The sequence below is a fragment of the Cupressus sempervirens genome, chromosome 1 (assembly GCF_028749045.1).
Source record: "Cupressus sempervirens isolate cs-2001-9-10 chromosome 1, ASM2874904v1, whole genome shotgun sequence".
NCBI lineage: Eukaryota > Viridiplantae > Streptophyta > Pinopsida > Cupressales > Cupressaceae > Cupressus > Cupressus sempervirens.
This window is the reverse complement of record NC_143118.1, coordinates 338,517,662-338,529,766: the sequence shown is the minus strand read 5'-3', so window position 1 is coordinate 338,529,766 and position 12,105 is coordinate 338,517,662. Positions and strand designations below refer to the sequence as shown.

At 32.9% G+C, this 12,105-nt stretch overlaps 1 pseudogene; it reads left to right on the top strand.

Moving 5' to 3' along the window:
* Positions 1-6,691: 6,691 nt before the first annotated feature.
* LOC149577588 (uncharacterized) lies at positions 6,692-10,588 on the top strand (annotated as a pseudogene).
* Positions 10,589-12,105: the final 1,517 nt, after the last annotated feature.

Here is a 12,105-nt window from a genome sequence, read left to right as displayed (position 1 = left end):
AGAGTTTCTGCAATACAAGAACTGAGATGTATACTAGGGAATACTCTATCTCTTGAAGGTATAGTAAGTAGGTTCACTACTTTTGAGCTATGTAACTTTGATAATTACAAATCTAAAAATATTGAATCTTATTTCAAAACTAAGTTTTCACTGAAGGAACCTAATGAGAAGAAGAAGAAGAAAAAGACAAACTATGTGTCCAGTGATAATGATACAGATGAGGAAGATGTAGAACAACTTGAAGCACTACTAGCAAGGAGATTTCACAAAGGTAAAGGCAAGTTTAATGCTAAACTAACTATCATTTGTTTCAATTGCAATGAGGTTGGTCATATTGCTACTAGATGTACAAAGAAGAAGAACTACAAAGGTGGTGACAACTAAAAAGTAGAAGAGATGAAGACAACAAAGATTACACAAACAAAGGCAAGGAGTCTTGTTACATTACTGAAGAGGAAACAAAAGATGAATCTAATGAACATGATGATGAAGTGGTGTATGTTGCAATGAAGGATGAATTTGATGAAGATGAGGCAACTGCACTTGTGTCTTGTATGAACAAGAATGATAGATGGGTCAATGACAGTGGGTGTTCACATAACATAACTAGAGATAAAAGTAAGTTCATTACCTTGAATTGTTATGATGGAGATAGTGTAAGATTTGGTAATGATGCACCATGCTTGATAAAAGGAAAAGGTTCTATCAAACTCACAAATAAGATTTTATGTGACAATGCTTACTATATTGAAGGACTTAACTATAATCTGGTGAGTGTGTCACAATTGAATAATTTAAGATGTAAGGTTGAGTTTGAAACCAAGATTGCTAAGATATATGATACTAATGGAAAACTAATTGAAAAGGGTGATCAGACTAGATGTAATCTATTCTACCTTGATATAGAGGATGTTACTTGTCTAATTATAAAATTTGATCATGTGTGGCTATGGCACAAAAGGTTATGTCATGTTAATTTTGATAACTTGGTTAGTATCGGTAACATGAGAAAAGTTAGAGGTTTTCCTTAGTTGAAGAAGCTTGATAATATAATGTGCAAACAATGTCAGTTAGGCAAAATGACAAAGTCAAGTTTTAAAAGTAAAACTCATACCTTTAAGGGAATACTAGAGATTGTTCATACTGACTTGTGTGGACCAATAAAAGTGCAAAGCTACAAAGGAGATAAGTACATTATGCTTCTTATTGGTGATTATTCTAGAATGATGACAGTTATGTCTCTAAAATAGAAATTGGATGATTTCCAAATGTTTAAGTGGTACTTAGCAAGAGTTGAGAAGGAAACATGTAAAAGTCTAAAATGTTTAAGATCTAACAGAGGAGGAGAATTTACATCAAATGAGTTTGAGATGTTCTATAATGGCAAAAGTATCAAAAGACAGACATTTGCTTCTAGAACGCCTCCACAAAATGGAATTGCTAAAAGGAGGAGCAAGTTTGTTATGGACTATATCAGGACACTCATGATGGAGAAAAATGTTGCTTTGAAATACTGGAGAGAAGTTGTAAGTATAACTGTCTATACCTTGAACCATGTACAAGTCAAGAAAGGTATTCATTCAACACCTTTTGAACTATGGTATGGATACTCACCCAATGTAAAATATTTTAAGGTATTTGGAAGCAAATGCTTTATTCTCAAAGATTTCAAGAATGGTAAACTAGATGCAAAAAGTGAAGAAGGTATATTCCTAGGTTAGTCCACAAGAAGTAAAGCTTACAAGTGTTTAAATACTAACACTAACAAAGTTGTGGAAAGTGAAAATGTGAAATTTGATGAATATACATAAGTATATGAAGCTAAATCTATGAAAGAACCAGAAGAATACAAATCATTTGTATATTTTTATGAAGGTATGCCTGCTGAAGAAGAAGATGCAAATCAAGCTACAAACCAACAAATTTTAGTGACTGCGAAGTCACATACTATGAATGTCAAGTTGCATTTAGGAACCGAGCTACATTCAGGTGTCAAGTTACATAAGGAAGTTGAGGCACATTCTAATTCTGAGATTAGTGTACATGAGAGAGATGTTGAACTACCCGACAGAGATGTACACAGTGAGTTCAAAGTAGATAGACCAAATGAAGAAACTAGAGTTGAACCAAGATTATCCAAATATGTCAAGAGACATCATCCTACTGTAAAAATCATTGGAGATAAATATGCTAGGCCAATAAAAAGGAATAATTTAAGAAATGGTACTTGTCTATTGAGCATGAGAGAACCCAAAATAGTAAAAGATGCCTTAGAAGATGTGGACTGGAGTAAAGCCATGGAAGAAGAGATTGAACAAATTGTGAAAAATAAGACATGGACTCTAGTTCCTAGACCAAAAGACAAAAATGTGATTGGCACCAAGTGGGTATACAAAAATAAGCTAGATGAAAATGGTGAAGTCATAAGGAACAAGACAAGATTAGTTTGCAAAGGATATGCACAAGAAGAAGGAATTGACTATGGAGAAAAATTTGCTCCTATTGCTAGATTGGAAGGAGTAAGAACTCTGCTTGCTTATTCTACATTAAAAAGTTTCAAATTTTATCAAATGGATGTTAAATCTGCATTTCTAAATGGCATATTAGAGGAAGAAGTTTACATAGAACAACCATTAGGATTTGTTGATATTAACAATAAAAACATGGTATGTAGATTACACGAAGCTTTATATGGTTTGAAATAAGCACCAAGAGCATGGTATGAGAGACTTCATAACTATCTTGTGAAGATTGGATTTGAAATGATTGATGATAACAACAATCTGTACATTAAGACAAAGAAAGGCAAAGGTATTTTGTTATCTGAAATTGTTGTTGATGACATCATATTTGGAGGTTAAGATGCTTTATATAAGGTTTTTGCAAATGAAATGAAGCAAGAATTTGAGATGTCTATGTTTGGAGAGATCAAGTTCTTTGTGGGTTTGCAAGTACATTAGATGAAATATGGTATATACATCACAGAGTCAAAGCATGTCAAGGAGATACTGAAAACTTTTGGATTGGAGGATTCCAAACCAGTAAGTACATCTATGGTGATAGGACATAAATTGTCAAAGAATGATGATTCAACTAAGATGAATTAAACATTAAATAGGTCTATGATTGGAAAATTACAATATGTAGTACATAGCTGACCTGATATTGCATTATCTATAGGGATAGTTGCAAGATTCTCTATTAATCCTAGTTGTAAAGAGAATAATGATATATCTTAAAGGAATAGAGGACTATGGTCTATACTACAAGAAAAATGAGAAATTTGAATTAAGAGCCTATATTGATGTTGATTGGACTAGAAACATTGATGACAAAAAGAGCACCAGAGGAAGAGCATTTTTCTTAGGCAAGAGGCTGGTTACATGGACTAGCAAGAAACAAAACTGCACTTCACAATCTACTGTTGAAGCTGAATATGTTGCTACTACTGTAAATTGTACAAACATTGTATGGATCAAACAACTACTCAAAGGTATGAAGGAAGAGATCACAGAACCATGATACTTTATTATGATAATACAAGTGTTATAAATATATCAAAGAATCTTGTGATGCACACAAAGACTAAGCACATTGCAATCAAGTATCATTGCTTGAGAGAATTAGTTTAAGATAAAGAGGTGAAGATGGAATATGTTAACACAAAAGAGCAAATTGTTGATATCTTCACAAAAGTATTACCTAAGCATGCTCATGAGTATCTAAGAGGTAAATTAGGGGTGATACCCCTATCAAAGGCTATCTAAGAAATAAAAAGAGTGCCCTGCATCAAAAAAGCTAATTGACATATGTTACACATTGATGTAGTGAATCTTATTTTAGGAGCTGCCTAAAGTAATCAAAGAGCTGAAACTAAAAATTAGTCACAAGCAAGGTGACACAAGAGAAACTAAAGAAGTTCATATCTATATGTTAAGATGATGAGTCTTTGGAATTATTATCAAAGAGGGAGAAATACAAGATTAAACTAATCCTGAAGGGAGAAGTACAAGAGATTGAACAAAGAGGGAGAAATCTTAACAAACAGTATGATGGAGAAATGCTAACTATTGAGAAAGAAAGTGTATCTATTGATAACATCTGCCTAGTAAGAGGGAGATATAAGAAGTAATTTAGAGGATTTCATAAGGATGAATTGATTGTTGATTGTCTATTGATCAAAACAAAATAGAATTTTGTACCATATTCAAAAGATGAAAGTTGCTAATAGGCACTATTACATTTAACCTCATTTTTCTACCAAAAATTTTGGCCATCAACTAAATAAGTTTAGGTTGGTCAGAATGTTAAGGAAAAAATTTCTTCTTTTTTTACATGCAAGCCTCGTGTTGGTTGAAATTTCGACCAACATGAGGCTTACATGTAAAAAAAAGAAACATTTCTTGTATGTTTTTCATGTGCGGGTTCATTTGAAGATGTGCTGATTGGGAGCATTTAATTATGGCAGTACAAAAAGTGAAAAGTTGGGGAATTCTCTTTCCATGTTTTGTTCTTCCCGATTTAGAGCAGTAGATATGAATTGGTAGCCTGTGTTTGATTATGGGGTTTTCAGTTCCATGCCCAGTTTCAGGTCCCTGACCAATTCCATAGGTCCGGATGCACCAATAGTAAAGTGATGCATCTGAGTGAGGTTGAGTGGTTGATCTAGTAGCCCCCTCTCTAATGAATGATCCAAGAATGGAGTGGTTCGAGATGCTAGAGCAGTTCAATATCCCCTACTATTTGTGAGGGCAGGATTGAGATTGCTTTTATAGAGAAACATGAAAGATTGGTATTTTAGTTTATATGAATTAGGGCTAGAAAAGGTAGATTATAATTATTCGCTTGGAGTCGATTAAATATGTTGTCTTGTAGCACTAAGATTTCAGTGCCCAGATGTGGAGTTAACACCAATTTAAAGATGTGTTAGTAGGTTATTTGAAAAATAGTGGTCTTTGTCTGAATCTGGTGCCTTTGTCTGCCTCATGATTTAAGTATTACATGTTAAATAGGCCAATTTGTAGATTTTTTGATGGATATTCATTGATACCTCTTTTAATTGCAAGTTATGGGTAGAGAGTCAAACAAATCGGAAGGGACTGCAACATAGAGAGGTCATTTTGAGGGGAATTCCATTGGAAATTTTGCCCAAAATATGAATGGTATGCAAACCTTTTGCCTTTGTTTTCATGCAAAATATATTAGGATTTTTGTTTATGTCAAACTCATCCTAAATTTATTTATAGTAAATTAGTTGGACATTGTGATTTTGCTGTCAAGATTCAACTGTTTAGTCTTGGAGCCAAACTCATTGGATGTGTTTTTTTATTTTGTCAATCACACACGTATGCACACACACACACACATCGTCTTCTTAATGTAGGGAGAATGATATATCAAGCCTAGAAACAAATTCTCACACCATAATCTTAATAATGCATGGAGAATGATTATTGTTTTCCTTCGAGGCTATGTCTTAGTTGTAGCTATTTTACCAAGAATAGCATGGGTTGTCATTGATATCACTCCATAACTAGTTGTAAAACATGCAACCTAAGGCTTTCTTTTTTGTATCTGGCATTATAAAATAGATTTTGTATTTCAAATCTACCATTTCTTGTTGTCACTAAATGTTTGAATTATTTATATGCCTTTCAGTCTTCCAACTTTTAGTATTTGAAAGTCAATTATCTTTTGTCTTATTGAGACAATGTTTGAACTTCCCAATGTTAAGAGTGATGAACTTTTATGAATTCTTTTAGATTTTATATAAGATATATTAACACTCACACCCATTTTCTACTTCAAAAGCTTCCCAACCTTATTTCTTGTCACATTGTCATTGCATTCATGTTTCCGATTACTTGTGGCAACATAGGCTCCACCCATATGTCTAGGCCATGGCCGACAGGACTAAATTGCTCATGCACATCACTTTAGCACCTTGGTTTTGTTTGTATTGATGCTTGCAAGCATGTTTAGCCATTTAGAGTTGCAAATTTTGTGGAAAACTTTGCTCATTTTTATACAATGCTTTTGTTCTTATACAAGGAACAAGCTACATATCTTGCACAAATGGACCTTCTCTCACCCTTTCTGTTTTAGTTTCATTTAAAATCCTACCACGTAACCCTTAGCATATAGTGAAGATGCTTGACTCGATTTTACAAAGGTCCAAGATGAAGGTTGAATTGTCTATTGTTTATTGTAATGCACTAAAAGTGTGGTTGAATTGACTTGGGCAGTAACTTGAATTATTTTTGAGAATCTTGTCTTTAATGGTGAATTCCCCAATGTCATTTTTACATTCTCATCCATGTATGCATGAGGAAATGAAGGAGCTTTGGTTAATTATTTCAGTACTTTGACTTAATATATAAGGACACTAACTTAGTAGTCTAAACATTTTATGTTGTCCCTAAAAGAGTAGACAATAAATAAATGAAGATATAATAGCTTTTTTTGTTATGGATATTCTGAATGAGAGGTTGCTTTCTTGGTTTTATGGGGTCTAACCTTTAAGTACATAAATTGTTAGAGCACAGGCCACTACTACAACTCTGGCCTCTTGTTGACATTCGCCTACAAGTCTACAACATAATGTTTGAATAATATAAGAGGGTATTTGTTGATTTCAAAGTACATCGTTTCATGAAATTTTTTTTCAAGTTATTTTCCTTTCTGGTTAAAAATGTCTCGTATGCTTTGCAAGCCCCTACACTTTTGCAAGTTGTGCATTCCTTTACTCTTATAATGTTAATAGCTTGAAGGTTTGGGAATGGTGTCTTTGCTTGCTCTTGAGAGAGCTATGAATTTTACATTTATACAAATTTGAAATTCCTTTCTATGTACACAGGTAGCAATTCACAAAAGTATCAAAGCAGCAAGAGTCTGATATTGAGTGATGTTTTCCTTGGTTCTTCTTTATTTTATGGAGGGTGTGATCTGTACCATGATTCTTCAACTACAAAAGCAAAAGGGGTAGATAAGGTCGGTACTCAACATGTTACCTTGGTTATAGCTTAATAATTTGTAAGTATGGACACACTGACATTAAACTAATTGCTTTAAAATCTTACAGCTAAACAAAGATAATATGGATGATGATACAAACACATCCAAAGCTTCAAGAGGCAAGTGGTGGCAAGGTATGGGATATGTTTTAACTAGTCATCTTTGTGTAGCATTGTTGGATATTTGTTTTAGGGGGCTAAGCATTTATGTTTCTATTGCAACCTTATATATTAAAGTGCAAGCATTAGTACAACAGATTAGAGATGGCACCATATTCAGAGCATATTCATTTTTGCATATCCGAGATGACTCCAAATCAGTAGATTGCATAATTCATATTAAAGAATATCATAGACAACTCTATCATTCAATTATCCTGACAAAACAATATATATTATATTGCTTATAAAAGATAGTTCGCAGGGTATGCGCATATTCCATAATTGCTAAGTCAGAGACAATCACATATAATTATTCAAATTGCTAGGGTCTATTGCAGCCACAACTTTGTTAGATTCATTATATTCCATTGTGGCATTGAAATTACAATTGTAAATATATATATGCTATTCCCACCTCCATTACATAATTCATTGTCATTGCATTACTCATTATACACTTGTTGCATTAATTGCATATTACACCCACACTTTCATATTAATTCATTAGTTCATTTTATCCATATTAGCATTTGGAATTACTAGTCATTTATACCTTCATTGTTCAACATTCATAAATCAATAGAATTAGCTATAATATTGCAATAGCTCACATAGTGTCCAAGAAACATAAAAAGGGGACACTACAATTTGTAGGAATTGTCCATAGGGTTGTAGTCCATATAGCCAAACCAAACTAGCAAAGATAAGTTTTCTCGATCTTAGAGAGCATCAGACTCTCATTGGTGTAACAGATATCTTAAGATCATTATTTGATTTGCAAGTCTTTGATACACTTATTTGATGACAGATGGTCATCCACAAGAGGAACTCTAGGTTTGATGTTCTTGAGATTAATCACAACACACAAGATTTTTAATTTCTATTTATGCAACTTAAATGAGGAATTGCTATGTACTAGGATTTATATCTTACATGTTTATTGAAGATAGATTTAGGTCAAATTCCTAATTTACATGATGGCCCCAAAGCCAATTTAAAATCATATGAAGGAATTTGTAGAGATTTTATCTAAGGTATCCAACCTAAGTAAATTATTTTCAACTTTCATGTTGCAAAGACACCTTTAAAATTTCCTAAGGCATTTGAAATGTATTGTTTTAGACAAATAGTTGCATTGTGTTTTGTGTATCCAACCCTGAAGTTAGTTTCATGGTGCAGAAACACTTTTTGTTTTCTCTAAGGCCTCTCAGCAGTATCATTTCTGGGAGAGCCACATTATATTTACTATTATTTGAAATTTCAGCTTAGTTTAAATGGAAGATGGCTTTTTGGATTATCGAAACACATTGAGATAAAATCTATAAAGTAGGCAATAATGTATGTCAAGTTTCAACAACTAAAAGGAGTTGTTAAACTTGTTGCCAATTGTTCTCGATACAAGTTGGTATTGAGTTTCTTTTTTATTATTTTGCAGATTTGTTGCTATTTATTTAATTGCAATTATGGAGAACTTTTCAGATTATCAACTTTTGTATTTTTGAGGTTTTCTCACAAGTAAGAAACATTACTTGATTAAAAAATTCACAATGTCTTTTATACTCCTATGGTTCTTCTTGATATGAACATTCCATTTGGCATGAATTTTCTTTTAGCAAGTTGTTAATTGCAAGCTGTGATAAGGTGGCAATGATCTTTGAATTGTATTAACTTGAATTTTTTGGTTTTTTGGGTCAAAATATCCATATCAAGACCCCATCATTCCACACATGAACTTCTTGAAGGGTGTCAGATTGGTGACATATAATGGTAACCAAAAAAAGCAATATGTACATCAGTAGGCATTCACTTTGAGTGTAATTATTCTAAATTCTCTTGTAGGATCATGATGTGCTATTTTTATAACGTTTTGATCTATTGAAATAAGTTAAACTGAGTTGTTTTACATACAATTATGGTTATATAAATCATTCTCATTAACCTTTCCTTTTGTGATCTGTGTACGGATACACGTAATTGGATTGGCATGTTCATAATAAAGACAAGAACAAGAAGTTGTCTATTGCTTTCATTGAATCAATGAGGGAAGTCATTTGGAATGTTAGGCAGGTGACATGTCAAGAAAAAATTGATTATTTTAGATTAGGTTTTTTAGATGAACTAGAGCCCCAGGAATTTGGGAGGTTGCAAGTTCTGAAAAAATTAGACAAGTATTGCATATGCTAGTGGATTAAGGTGGTTTTATTATGCTTTTCTCTATTGGCACTTGTAGCTGCTTTCATCATCTGGGGAATGCCAATTCAAATTGATCAGGTTTTGAAATATTTTAATTCCTTGTGCTTTTAAAATTAATTTTTCATTTTATTTTCATCATTGATAAATTTGGTATACCATCTAGCTTAATTGAGATGGCATTATTTTTTGAGTATGTGTTATGATAGTTTTTTACTCATCCACTGTAATTGATGATTTTTATTGACATAATTTAGTTTTATATGGAAAATTATATGAAAATAAGTCAGAGGGAGGGAAGCATTGACATTTCTCTGTGTGTGTTAATGTGAATGCACATTCATGTATGCTTGTAGTTGTTTTTGCCTATTTGGTTGAAAATGATTGTGAGTCACTATCATTTTCCAGGTGGTTTGTATATATTTGAAAGTGTTGGAGAAGTAGATCGAGGAGAAAGATATCTATAGTTTAGAATACTCCACATCTTTTTCTAGAGTTTATGATCATTTGTTTGTGACTTGCCAGAGTGGAATTAATTTTTTTCTTGCATTAGTTTTGGAAGACAAATTACATGGATGTTGCCTTTCTTTGCTCTAAAAAAGAAAACTTCTTCTCACAAAAGTCTTATGTTGTTCCTTTTGGTAGGTGATGATACCAATCTTGGATTGAGAAGTAGCAACTTTTAGTGTAAAAGCACTTGTATTTGTGCTTATTGGGTCAATGGGTTTGTTTCCTATTTTTCTGCTACCTTCTGCACCTTCAATGTGGCTAGCTAGAATGACATTTGGATATAGCATTGGATTCCTGATAATAATGGTAGGAACTAGTATTCGTATGTCCTTGCCTTACTTCATTGGGTCTGCCTTTCATAGCCAAATACATGTAAATTTATGCCCATAATCTTGTGGTTCCATGTTGATAAAATTCAACTGATTAAATTTGTAAGCTATCTTATAATGGTCAATATCTCTTTTCTAACACATAAATGGCTTGAAAAGTGATCTTAGAAATCTGCACTGATTAGGCTAGCAGGAGAAGGAAACTAGTTCCATTAGTTCCAAGCTATTGCTCTTTTGAGAATCTCACCATTTCCTTACATTATTTTTAACTATGCTAGTATTGCTACAAATGTCAAGTATAGTCCATACATAATTGGCTCATTTGTTGGAATTGTTCCTAAAGTGTTTGTTACAATCTACAGGTCAGAGGTCTTCATCATATGACATTAAATTTGACATTTAAGCATGCCTTTCCTAATCAATAGACTCATTCATGTAAAATCTTGCCTCAAGGTTTTGTTAAATAATGGTGCTACATTGTTATAGATAAGAATTAATAGTTTCAATGAGTGGTTTTTTCAGTGTATCAAATTATGTGATGATTTACAAGGAGTCAATCATCTAGTTTGAGTCAAATCTTCATTGATCCACATTTCATGAGTAATCTAGAAGAACCCATCTCTCATGAGTCATGACCATGAATAATTCTATTACAATAAAATTGATAGCTCTTCTATATACGTTGCAAAACATACTATAAGGTTTAAGTAGATACCTATCAAAAGTTGATTTACTACAACTGGTTTCATCCCCTTTTTAAAATTATTGTACTTTTTTTTGTAATTTCTTGCTTAAGTAAAACCCTAGTGGCTTCTTTGACATTCTACAAAACTGAACTGTGGTCTTGTTGAATTAAATGGAACTTTTATTTTATTTTCATTACCTTCCAGTATTGGAGGATTTTGTTGACTCTTTCATCTCAAACAATCATGAATCTCTCACTATCATTCAATTTACTTTAAGTGTCTTAATATACCCATTAATGAGGTATTCAAACGTTGAATTAAATTATTAGGTATTCAAACATTGAATTAAATGATTAGGGACATCTTGGAGGCTATCTTTGGAGAGTTATTGAAGTCAAATTTTGATGTAGCAAAACCTTTGTTTGTTTGGATGGAGCTTTTGTTTTATTGTGCTAAATGCATTATGCCAAAGGCAATTCTTTCTTCCTTGGGACTAGGTCCAAAAATGAAGGGGAGCTACAGGTGGTGTTAGAGGTTTTTAAGATGGAAACATAGTTAGGCTGTAAGATTGGAAGTTACATGGTATCATGTCTGAGGCTTGTCTTGTGGGTAAATGTTTTGAAGAAATTACTTCTCTTCATTGGAATTGGGAGTCTAATAAAGCAACAAATCATTTGGCAAATATGCAAATTAACTTGTTGCCCTTCTCCACGAGGATCAACTCCACAAGGATCATTGATAATTTGAAGGAATGAGATTTCCTCTCTTCTAATCTCTTAGCAGAGTATTTACCCCATGTTAAAAATTGTACCCCTAATTTTTGCTCCTCCCTCATATTCATCCACTAATAATTTACAATGATCCAAAAATTCTTTTGGGAAAGTTGGAGGATTTCATAATTATTACAGAGTTTTTGAATGGCTTTGCTACTAGTGTCACATTTATATTAAAGTGCCTTTAGTGTGTGTGATAGGTGGTTGCTCTAGCTTGAACTATGTGAGTGGCTTTTTTGGAGGTGAGGCTTGTCTCTTGCTCTAGAATGTTTGAGCTACATTTTTGTGCTTTGATGATTTGGCCCTTTTCGAATGTTGATCCTCACATAATGGATGTCCTATTTACAATCACCATCTATGAATACTTTTTTCATCCCCAATCAGCACACTCACAGATTTGGTTAAGATGGTCCTTGGACAAGATGGATTTGGTAGTGTGGGA